At 46.1% G+C, this 12,863-nt stretch overlaps 2 non-coding genes across 2 annotated transcripts; both read left to right on the top strand.

Annotated features, from left to right (window-relative positions):
* Nucleotides 1–73, top strand: trnav-cac (transfer RNA valine (anticodon CAC)). Its single transcript has one exon. It is a non-coding gene; the product is annotated as a tRNA-Val (tRNA).
* A 1,747-nt stretch (nucleotides 74–1,820) lies between these two features.
* On the top strand, nucleotides 1,821–1,893 carry trnai-uau (transfer RNA isoleucine (anticodon UAU)). The gene has a single exon. It is a non-coding gene; the product is annotated as a tRNA-Ile (tRNA).
* The last annotated feature ends 10,970 nt before the right edge of the window (nucleotides 1,894–12,863 follow it).

Genomic DNA, 12,863 nt, shown 5'->3' with positions numbered 1-12,863 from the left:
GTTTCTGTAGTGTAGCGGTTATCACATTCACCTCACATGCGAAAGGTTCCTGGTTCAAGCCCAGGTGGAAACATTATTTTGGAGGCTATTTTTGCTGCAAATATATTGAACAAAAGTCGCCCAAGGTTTCTTGTCGCATGAGCAGTGAATATTTTAAACCAGTCTCCTAAACACAGACTGTATAAAGTCAGATAGGGAAGAAAACTTCATCAATGATTCAAGCTCCTTAAATGATAAGAACCTCCGAAATAGGAACAGTAGTCGGCCATTCGGCCTCTCGAGCTTGCTCTTCCATTCAATAAGATCATGGCTGATCTGACCATGGACTCTGAGTTAAGGGACTCGGGGGCCTGTTCTCTCTCCCCTGAGAAGGTTCACGTTCTACAGTCCAGCCTCCAAAAGGCACCACTCTATGTACAGTACTTGCCGGGTTTGAGACCTGAGGAGGAGTCATCCGCCGAGAGCCACAGGTCGAGGTCATGAATGTTTGGCTCACGGAGATGGCCTTCTGCAGTGTGACTGTGGTATCCGCTGACAGTAGCTTAAGAAGGAGGCCCTCGTGCCGATTGCGATGACAAAGATATCCCGCAGTGATTCGGTGAGGTGGTCACAAAAATCCCACGGTGCTTCCAGCCTCCTGAGGTCTGCAGCATATTTCTTGATCTTCTGGCCTTCGGGCAGTCGGTGTGTATAAAACCGGTGTCTGGCTGTGAGGATGCTCTCTTTGGGCTTGAGTTGCTCTTGGATCAGTGTTACAAGCTCCTCGTACGTCTTGGTCATTATCATCGCTGGTGCCAGCAAGTCCCTGACGAGGCCATAGACGGTGGGCCCACAACTGGTTAGCAGGATAGCTCTGCAATTATCAGCCAGTGTGGCCGGGTTGTCACCTGCCAGATCGTTTGCTGTGAATTAATGGTCGAGCCTCTCCACAAAGGCTTACCAATCATCACCATCAGCGAACTGCTGCAACGTACCAAAGTTAGCCATTTTCGTGTGAAGGTCCGTAATCTCGTCGCCAAATGTTATACCTTCAGATGCTCTGATGATGACTCCACGAGACAATGTGTCATGCTTGACCTGTAGTGACCTAAGTCCTTTATTGATAACCACAGAGGGAGGATCACACCTGGTGGCCTGCCTTTTACATTCGGCCAGGCACACCTGTACAGGTAAGCTGCAAGTCTCCCACTGCAGTGCCCTCTGGTGCACACCTTGTAACCATGTAGAACACATGAAAGGTGTCACTGTGGAACAATTTATCTCACTCAATGTTAGACACACGACCGTGGGCACCACGAGGTCTAGTTAGCTAGCCATTGACATTCATATACAATATATATATAAATATATCGACATGTATCGTAACTGTTCCCTGCTGGTCAAGGGGTTAAGATCTGGCGCACTAACCTGGTTTCAATCCTCGATCAATGCATCGCATAAAAATAATTGAGGTCTGTGAGACGATTAATAATTGCTGTAATCACCATGAATACCAATACTTTCTGTGATAGACCGAGCTTACAGACTATCTGGCTTCTCCTGCCCTTTGCCAGGCACGTGTTTGGCGTTTAATTTTGTAAACTGGGTGAGTTCGCTGATCGCGGGGAGACGGTAGGAGCCTCTGTGGCCCCACTGTGAGGATGTGGAAGTGAACACGGTGGCTGGGTAATTGGTGACATTTCTGTAAAGGGCAGCGGAGGAGAAGGATTGAGAACTTTCAGTGTGGGACAGAAGTTGTTTAAGGTGAGACAACACATTCCCGATCAGCACAGAGGGAACTCACTGGTCAGCTCCCCTCTGCTGGGGCCGTTGTACCAGAGGTTTCTGTAGTGTAGTGGTTATCACGTTTGCTTTATATGTAAAAGGGCCATGGTTCGATCCTGGGTAGAAACATTATGTTTAAACTTTCTGTGGATGAACAATCGGATGCGAGTTTCGTCTCGCTGCAAATGCTGCCTGACCTGCTGAGATTTCCAGCGTTTGCTGTTTTTATTTGTTATTTATTCTTCTGGCAAAAGGGCTCCCTTATTCCTTAATTGCTTTTTATTTCACTTCAATAAATAGAAAACCTTGAGTGAGAGAAAACGGATCCACCGAGGACCTTTCGCGTGTGAGACCATCGTGATATCCGCTACACTACAGCCAATCAAAGGGCGAGAAACCACTGAATATAAAGGATGAGCTGACAAATATCAGGGGCAGTGCAGTCTGGTCAATGTCAAAACCTCCTTTCTTATTCAGCAGTGGCATGAATGGGAGTCAGACGTCACAAAGTTTAATTAAAGACACAAATACAAGTAACACTTGCAAATATTTTCAGTGTAAAATTATTTCACTTTATTTGAAATCCTACTGCGTTGAATCTGAAAATACGCAAAGTGGGATTTTATCTTCACTACTGATTGTATTTTGTGTGCACGGTAGGAATAACCGGTGCTGTTAAATTTGATAAAAGTTGCCCCAGATTCGTGGTGTCATCGGCAATGAAGACTTTGAACCAGAAAGCTAAAATACAGTTAGTAAAATGGGATATGGTTTAACAGTTAACATGCAAAGCACACGACAAATGATTGAAGTATGGAGTGTCCCTGAGTTAGCATTTGTTTGATTGTGCAAAAGAAGGTGAGGGGTTAATTAATGATGCTTTCCTGTGAAAGCAAGAGAAAAGTTTTCGAACAAACCATCCGGTGACTGTCAGGTGAGCTTTGCTTGTGATACCTGGTGGGAACGGGCGGGATTTTAAAGCCCCTTGTATTGCAGAACCTTCATATAGACGAACATTTCTTCACTATTGTGGTGCAATGGCAGTGCGTCTGACTCGAGATCAAAGGGTTGCTTGTTCAAATCATGTCGGGATCACTATTCTTTTAGCAATTGCTGTTTCACAATAACCAGACCCTTGCTGCAATGTCTGTCTCACTGGTTAGCAGTGGTAGGGTTGGGGACAGCATCAAACAAGAAAGAAGCGATGTGTGTAGTGGTGGGACAGCAGTTATCATGGGTGACTTTAATCGACATAGTGATTGGGCTAACCACATGGTAGTAATTTGGTGGAGGATGATTTCATGGAGTGTATTATGGATGGTTTTCTCAACCAAGAAGAGAGCTGGCCATCCTTGACTGGGTGATGTGTAATGAGAAAGGACTAATTCGCAATCGATTTGTGCGAGGCCCCTTGGGGATGAGTAACATAATATGGTAGAATTCTTCATTAAGATGGAGAGTGTCACAATTAATTCAGAAACTTGGGTCCTGAACTTAAGGAAAGGTAACTTTGACGGTATGAGGTGTGAATTGGCTAGAAGAGACTGGCCAAGGATACTTAAAGGGTTGACGGTGGATAGGAAATTGCAAACATTTAAAGATCACACGGGTGTCTTCAGCAATTGCACATCCCTGTCTGGAGTAAAAATAGAACGGAGAACGTTGCTCAACCGTGGCTAACAAGGGGAATTAAAGATAGTGTTAAAACCAAGGAAGAGGCAGATAAATTGCCCAGAAAAAGGAACAAACGTGAGGACTGGAAGAAATTTAGAATTCAACAGAGGAGGACTAAGGGTTTCATGAGGGGGGTGAAAATGGATTGTGAGAGGAAGCTTGCTTGGAACATAAAAACTGACTGCAAAAGCTTCTGTAGATATGTGAAGAGAAAAAGATTAGTGAAGACAACTGTAGGTCCCTTGCAGTCGGTTTCAGGTGAATTTATAATGGGGAACAAAGAAATGGCAGATAATTGAACAAATACTTCAGTTTTGTCTTCACGAAGGAAGACACGACTAACCTTCCAAAAGTACTAGCGGACCGAGGGTCTAGTGAGAATGAGAAACTGAAGGATATCCTTATGAGGTGGGAAATTGATGGGATTGAAGGATGATAAATCCCTGGGGCCTGATAGTCTACATCCAAGAGTACTTAAGGAAGTCGCCCTAGAAATGGTGGATGCATTGGTGCTCATTTTCCAATAGTCTTTTGACTCGGGATCAGTTCCTATGGACTGGAGGTTAGCTAATGTAAAACCACTTTTTAAGAAGGGAGGAGAGAGAAAGCGAGTAATTATAGACCGGTTAGCCTGACATCAGTCATGGGGAAAATGTTGGAATCAATTATTAAGGATGAAACAGCAGCGCATTTGGAAAGCAGTGACAGGATCGGTCCAAGTCAGCATGGATTTATGAAAGGGATGGATTTATGCTTGACAAATCTTCTGGAATTTCTGAGGATGTAACTAGGAGAGTGGACAATGGAGAACCAGTGGATGTGGTGTAATTGGACTTTCAAAAGGCTTTTGACAAGGGTCCACACAAGAGATTGGTGTGCAAAATCAAAGCACATGGTATTGGGGGTAATATACTGACGTGGATAGAGAACTGGTTGGCAGACAGGAAGCAGAAAGTCGGGATAAAAGGGTCCTTTTCAAAATGGCAGGCAGTGACTAGTGGAGTGCCGCAGGGCTCAGTGCTGGGACCCCAGCTCTTTACAATGTTCATCAATGATTTGGATGAAGGAATTGAGTGTAATATCTCCATGTTTGCAGATGACACTAAACTGGGTGGCGGTGTGAGCTGTGAGGGGAACGCTAAGAGACTGCAGGTTGACTTGAACAGGTTAGCTGAGTGGGCAAATTCATGGCAGATGCAGTATAATGTGGATAAATGTGAGTTTTCCACTTTGGGGGCAAAAACGTGAAGACAGAATATTATCTGAATGGTGGCAGATTAGGAAAAGGGGAGGTACAATGAGACCTGGGTGTCATGGTTCATCAGTCACTGAAAGTTGGCATACAGGTACAGCAAGCAGGAAAAAGGTAAATGGTGTGGTGGCCTCCATAGCAAGGTGATTTGAGTATAGGAGCAGGGAAGTCTTACTGCAGTGGTACAGGGCCTTGGTGAGGCCTCACCTGCAATATTGTTTTCAATTTTGGTCTCCTAATCTGAGGAAGGACGTTCTTGCTATTGAGGGAGTTCAGCGAAGGTTCAGCAGACTGATTCCCGAGATGGCTGGACTGACATCTGAGGAGAGATTGATTCATTTGGGCCTTTATACATTGGAGTTTAGAAGGATGAGAGGGGATCTCATCGAAACATACAAGATTCTGATGGGACAGGACTGGGTAGATGTGGGTAGTTTGTACCCGATGTTGGAGAAGTTGGAGCTGGCTCGAGGTAAAGATGACCCACTCCTGTTCCTAATTCTTAAATTCTTACGTTCTTATAGCAATTCTGGAAGAATAACATTGAAACCAAATGTGACCTGACACCCAGAAAGAAGTGTTAAGGCAGAAGGTTAAATGCTGCATCCCTTTCTGCAAAAAAATCCTTTCACAAACATTTCTCTGACCGAAAAGGCACAAAACAAAAATGTTCCTTTCAAAGTCATTAAACTCCCGAATTTCCGTGCCCTGCGAATCTCCTGAATCAGATGCCTCTAGTTTTGCCGACTCAATCCATGTCCATTTGCAATGTTCTGATTCCACCCACACGATGAAATGTGCCACTAACTTATCGAATCATGGAATCGTTACAGCACGGAAGGCCATTCAGCCCGTCGAGACCGTACCGACTCTCAGCGAGTCCCACTCCCCCGCCCTTTCCCCATAGCCTTGCAATTGTTTTTCCTTCAGACACTTATCCAACTCCCATCTGAAAGATAAGATTGAGTCTGTCTCCACCGCCCTTTCAAGCCGTGCATTCCAGATCCTAACCACACGCTGCTAAATGGCCAGCTCCTGTTCCTATGTGTAAAACCTGGGAAACACGAGATCAATTCCTGCCACACTCACAGCCTTCCGAAATATAGCACCTTAATTCTATTCATTTAAAACCAGCTCCTGAAGTATCGGCCTGCTGTGTAGGATAAAGCTCTGGTTATGTTCCTAGCATTGTGTCAATCGCAGTCTTTTTGTAGTGTAGTGGTTATCACGTTCGCCTAACACGCGAAAAGTTCGCCGTTCGAATCCGGGTGGGAACATTTTGAACATTGTTCAATTAAATATTAGAAAAAATGGAATAATTGACATTAATGTTTCAATATTAACAAAGTTGGTGTTTGTTTCTGCTGATGTTAATAACCCTTCAACTAGGCTGGAGTTTTTAATATTTTGATATTTCAAATAACAGTGTTGATATTAAATGTCTCCATGATAAGAGAGACTGTTTGATTGTCTGTTTCTGACTGCTCCATTTTTGATCGGGGCGGAGGAGCGGTGAGAGATCGGGGCCCAGGAGCGTCGTGATCGGGGCTCAGGAGAGGCGAGGGCCCATGAACAGCACGGGCCAGCCCACACTGCGATCTATGGATAGTCGGCGCATGTGTACACACTCCGTCCATGCAGCAGAGCTTGGTCTATGGTCGTCTTGTGTAATCCTTGCCACTGGACCAAGACCTAGTTCTGTCAAGCCCGTGTAGTGGTTGGTGTGCAACGGTCACCCCACGTTAAAACAATCCACCCACAGGCATCTTCCACCCTTCAGCATGTAGTTCTGGACCTAGATTGTCAGGTCTCTCATCGAAACACCTGTAAACTTATCCCTTTTTAGTCTGGAAACAAGTCATCCTCGATACGAGGGACTGCCTAATACTATACTATTAACAAAATGCAGAGTCTCACAGCCCTGTTAAATTGGCTGGTTTCTCTGTACAGTTCTGTACACACTCAAACTCAACACAGTGTCTCTCACTCCCTCCCGTTTACAGCCCTGACGGTGTAGAAAGCCCCTCTCAAAGCTGCACGTTCCGGCTGCATTCAGTTGAGTTGGGAGAGATTATTAAAGGATCCTGCATCTCCGCCTCGCTTCACAACAGCAGATCGAAGCCGCAAACAACCCATCGACTCATCGCTCGTCCCCAGCTCCAGAGTGAGTGAGGCCGGGACTGACATGTATTCAACCAGCATTGTAACCCATGTATAATCTGACCGATGTTGTACACTGTGAGAACAATGACCACTAGGTGGTGAACTTGTGGGAGACACTCGTAACCTGGACCTTCAGGTATAAAAGGGGAAGCTCCACCCACTTCCATCACTTGAGTGCTAAGGAATAAAGGACAGGTCATAGACTGACCTTCTCTGAAGCATGGGCCTCGTGTGCATTTACACTGTATAGTAAGGACGTATCAATAGCGATGAGAAACTGGGATTTAAACCACGCGAGCATGGCCACTAGCAGAACAGACGAGAGGTACTGTGTTAAGCAATGGTTGGGACAGAGATTCAACATTGTTAAAGCATCACACAGTTCTCCAGGCAGCCAAGGGCAGTCAGGCATGCCCCAATATGTAGCCGAACCCAGAGGGGGAGTTCGACAGTGACAATGGCAAACTGAACGGCAATTCACGTCATTGCAAGGGACAATGCTGCCAGTAATGGGGCAATCAACACCTGTTAATGGTGCACTCAAGGACAATCACGGGGCAGTCAGTGACGATTTACTGGCAAGAGACCTTTTGTTTCCAACAGCAGCTCATGTTGGAGGCGTGGAGGCAAACACTCAGCCGGAGTTTGCAGAGATGAGCAAAATACCTGCAGAAATTGCAGAAATGGACACTGGGGGAAATCGCTGGAAGGTGAAGTTCAGTGAGTTCATGTGGAGCACGTATACAGTTCATACACCAGGACGCCACCGATAATGATGAAAGTGCTCCTCAATGGCATCCCAGTATCAGTGGAGCTAGACACGTGGGCCAGCCAGTCCCTGATGGGTATCAAATAGTTCGAAAAGTTGTGGGCGTCCAAGGCCAGGAGGCCAAAATTATTGCCGATTGACGCACAACTACGAACGTACACAAAGGAGATCATTCAGGTGCTAGGCAGCGCCACGGTAGTCCTGACCCACAAAGTTGGCTTGCTGTCATGAACTGGAAATGGGGCGATCTCAATGCAATTTCCTCTGTGGAGCAAGTATCATGCTCACAGATCCTCGACAAATTTGACTCATTCTTTCAACCCGGCATTGGCACTTTCATGGGGGCTAAGGTAGTGATTCACATAAACCCGGACGCCAGGCCAGTACACCACAAGGCCAGGGCGGAGCCGTATGTGATGCGGGAAAAGATAGAAGGCGAATTGGACCGCCTGCGAAGGGAAGGCATCATCTCGCCAGTTGAATTCAGTGACTGAGCGAGCCCGATTGTGCCGCTGCTCAAGGCGGATGGGTCGGTCAGGATATGTGGTGATTACAAGGCAACCATCAATCGGGTGTCACTCCAAGACCAGTACCCGCTACTGACAGCGGAGGATCTCTTTGCGACGCTATCCGGTGGCAAACTTTTTTCAAAATTAGAACTGACCTCAGCTTACATGACCCAGGAGCTAGCGAGTGATTCGAAGAAGCTGACCACCATCAAGACACACAAGGGGTTTTTGAGTACAACAGATGTCCGTTCGGGATTCGCTCGGTTGCCGCGATCTTCCAATGAAAAATGAAAAGCCTCCTCAAGTCGATTCCAGGGACGGTGGTTTTTCAGGACGACATCCTCATTACGGGTTACGATACTGAAGAACACCTCCACAACCTGGAGGAGGTGCTGCGCAGACTGGACCGGATTGGGCTGCGACTGAAAAAGGCAAAGTGAGTCTTCATAGCTCCAGAGGTTGAATTCCTGGGAAGGAGGGTAGCAGCAGACTGGATCAGCCCTACTGCCTCCAAAACGGAAGCGATCCGGAGAGCACCCAGACCCCGTAACACGTCGGAGCTGCATTCGTTCCTGGGGCTCCTGAACTATTTTGGTAACTTTCTTCCCAAATTGAGCAAGCTGCTAGAGCCGCTACACGTGCTCCTACGCAAAGGTCGCGAATGTGTCTGGGGGGACAGGCAGGAAAGGACTTTTAATAGAGCTCGCTATTTGTTATGTTCCAACACTCTGTTAACGCTATATGACCTATGTAAGAAACTTGTGTAACGATGCGTCGTCCTATGGAGTCGGGTGTGGGTTGCAGCATGTCAATGCCAAGTGTCAGTTACAGCCGGTAGCTTAGGCCTCCAGCAGTCTGTCTCAGGCAGAAAGGGGTTACGGGATGGTAGAACAGGAGGCGCTCGCATGTGTATATGCAGGAAAGAAAATGCACCAATACCTGTTTGGCAGGAAATTTGAACTGGAGCCAGATCACAAACCCCTAACGTCCCTTTTGGCCGACAACAAGGCCATAAATGCAAATGCATCGGCCCGCATACAGAGGTGGGCACTCACGTTAGCCGCCTATGACGACACAATTCGGCACAGACCGGGCACCGAAAACTGCGCTGATGCACTCAGCAGGCTCCCACGAGCCACCACTGAGGGGGCTACCGAGCATGCTGCTGAGATGGTCATGGCTGTTGAAGCTTTCGGAAGTGAAGGCTCACCCGTGACAGCCCGTCAGATTAAAGTCTGGAGAAATAGAGACCCGCTATTGTCTCCAGTCAAGAAATGTATCCTGAATGGGGACTGGGCAGCCACGTACAGGGCATGTCGTGAGGAAGTTAAACTATTTCACAGGCGCAGGGATGAACTCTCGATTCAGGCCGATTGCCTACTGTGGGGAAACCGCGTAGAAACCAGATGGGCAGAGAGGTGTTCATCAGAGAACTCGACAATGAGCACCCGGGCATTGCCATGAGGAAGGCAATTGCCAAGTCACACATTTGGTGTCCAGGGAAAGACGCAGATCTGGAACTTTGTGTTCGCAGGTGCAACACGTTTGCCCAGCTGGGAAATGCGCCCAGGGAAGCCCCCCTTAGCCCCTAGTCCTGGCCCACCACGCCTTGGGCACGCATCCATGAGGACTACGCAGGTCCTTTCAAAAATGTTTTTGGTTGTAGTTTACGCCTACTCCATAAGAAACATAAGAAACTTAAGAATTAGGAACAGTAGTAGACCATCTACACCCTCGAGCCTGCTAAACCTTAGCCCATTCGCTTAACCTATCCAAATCTCTTTGCAGCCTCTCTGTGTCCTCTACACAACCCGCTTTCCCACTAATCTTTGTGTCATCTGCAAATTCTTTTACACTACACTCTATGTATATTGCAAACAGTTGTGGTCCCAGCAGCAATCCCTGTGGCACACCATTAACCACCGATTTCCAACCTGAAAAGCACCCATTTATCCCGACTCTCTGCTTTCTGTTCGCCAGCCAATTCTCGATCCATGCTAATACATATCCTCTGACTCTGCGTACCTCTATCTTCGGAAGTAACCTTTTGTGTGGTACCTTATCGAATGCCTTTTGGAAATCTAAATACACCACATCCATCGGTACACCTCTATCCACCATGCTCGTTATATCCTCAAAGAATTCCAGTAAATTAGTTAAACATGATTTCCCCTTCATGAAACCATGCTGTGTCTGCTTGATTGCACTAAGCCTATCTCGATGTCCCGCTATTTCTTCCTTAATGATAGTTTCAAACATTTTCCCCACTACAGATGTTAAACTAACCGGCCTATTGTTACCTGCCTTTTGTCTGCCTCCTTTTTTAAACAGAGGCGTTACATTAGCTGCTTTCCAATCCGCTGGTACCTCCCCAGAGTCCAGAGAAGTTTGGAAGATTATAACGAATGCATCTGCAAAAACTTCCACCATCTCTTTTAATACACTGGGATGCATTTCATCAGGACCAGGGAACTTGTCTACCTTAAGTCCCATTAGCCTGTCCAGCACTACCCGCCTAGTGATAGTGATTGTCTCAAGGTCCTCCCTTCGCACATTCCTGTGACCAGCAATTTCTGGCATGGTCTTTGTGTCTTCCACTGTGAAGACCGAAGCAAAATAATTGTTTAAGATCTCAGCCATTTCCACATTTCCCATTATTCAATCCCCCTTCTCATCTTCTGAGCGACCAACATTTACTTTAGTCACTCTTTGCCGTTTTATATATCGGTAAAAGCTTTTACTATCTGTTTTTATGTTTTGCACAATTTTAATTTCGTAATCTATCTTTCCTTTCTTTATTGCTTTCATGTCATTGTTTGCTGTCGTTTAAAATTTTCCCAATCTTCTAGTTTCCCACTAACCTTGGCCACCTTATACGCATTGGTTTTTAATTTGATACTCTCCTTATTTCCTTCGTTATCCACGGCACGTTATCCCTTCTCTTACTGCCCTTCTTTTTCACTGGAATATATTTTTGTTGTGCACTATGAAAGAGCTCCTTAAAAGTCCTCTGCTCTACCTCAATTGTGCCACCGTTTAGTCTGTGTTCCCAGTCTACTTTAGCCACCTCTGCCCTCATCCCACTATAGTCCCCTTTGTTTAAGCATTGTATGCTCATTTGCGACACTACTTCCTCACTCTCAATCTATATTACAAATTCAACCATATTGTGATCACTCATTCCGAGAGATATTTTACGAGAAGATCGTTTATTATTCCTGTCTCATTGCACAGGACCAGATCTAAGATAGCTTGCTCCCTTGTAGGTTCTGTAACATATTGTTCTCAGAAACAATCCTGTATGCATTCTATGAATTCCTCCTCCAGGCTACCCCGTGCGATTTGATTTGACCAATGTAGGTTAAAATCCCCCATGATTACTGCCGTTCCTTTTTCACATGCCTCCATTATTCCCTTGATTATTGCCCACCCACCGTCAAGTTATTATTTGGGCGCCTATCAACTACACGCACCAGTGACTTTTTCCCCTTACTATCTCTAATCTCCACCCACAATGTTTCAACATTTTGTTCATTAGAGCCAATATCATTTCTCACAACTGCCCTGATATCATCCTTTATTAACAAAGCTACGCCACCTCCTTTCCCTTCTTGTCTATCTTTCCGAATTGTCAGCTACCCCTGTATGTTTAATTCCCAGTCTTCGCCACCCTGCAACCACGTTTCTGTAATGGCCACCAAATCATACCCATTTGTCATGATTTGTGCCGTCAACTCATTTACTTTATTTTGAATGCTGCGTGCGTTTAGGCAAAGTATTTAATACTAGTTTTAATCCATGATTTTTAGTTTTGACCCCTCCTGCAGCCCCTTTATATTCATACATATTGTCCCTTTCTATTACCTTGTGGTTTACACTTACCCCAGTGCTATTCTGCTCTGTTGCCTCCTGCCTTTTGCATTCTTTCTTGGGGTCCTGTATATCTGCGCTCTCACCCACTCTAACTAGCTCAGAGCCCTCTCCTGCGTTCTGAGTACTCCTCGCATTGAGGCACCGAGCTTTCAGTCTTGCCTTTTTATTACACTTTGACCCTTTAGAATTTTGATGTACAGTGGCTATTTTTGGTTTTTGCCTTGGGTTTCTCTGCCCTCCACTGTTACTCATCTCCTTTCTGTCTTTTGTATCTGTCTCCATTTTGTTTCCCTCTTTCTCCCTGCATTGGTTCCCATCCCCCTGCCATATTAGTTTAACTCCTCCCCAACAGCACTAGCAAACACTCCCCCGCGAATGACTTTGGTTCCGGACACGCACAGGTACAGACCGTCTGGTCCCACCTCCCCCAGAACCGGTTCCAATGCCCCAGGAATTTGAATCCCTCCCTGCTGCACCACTGCTCAAGCGACGTATTCATCTGAGCTATCCTGCGATTCCGACTCTGACTAGCACGTAGCATTGGTAGCAATCCCGATATTACTATTTTTGAGGTCCTACTTTTTAATTCAGCATCTAGCTCCATAAATTCATCTCGTAGGACCTCATCCCTTTTTTTTACCTAAATCTTTGGTAACAATGTGCACCACGACAACTGGCTGTTCACCCTCCCTTTTCAGAATGTCCTGCACCCGCTCCGAGACATCCTTGACCCTTGCACCAGGGAGGCAACATACCATCCTGGAGTCTCGGTTGCGGCCGCAGAAACGGCTATCTATTCCCCTTACAATCGAATTCCCTATCACTATCGCTGTCCCATTCGTTTTCCTGCCCTTCTGTG

This window comes from Pristiophorus japonicus, unplaced genomic scaffold (assembly GCF_044704955.1).
Source record: "Pristiophorus japonicus isolate sPriJap1 unplaced genomic scaffold, sPriJap1.hap1 HAP1_SCAFFOLD_60, whole genome shotgun sequence".
NCBI lineage: Eukaryota > Metazoa > Chordata > Chondrichthyes > Pristiophoridae > Pristiophorus > Pristiophorus japonicus.
The sequence above is the reverse complement of the archived record's forward strand: the minus strand, read 5'-3'. Positions and strand labels throughout refer to the sequence as shown.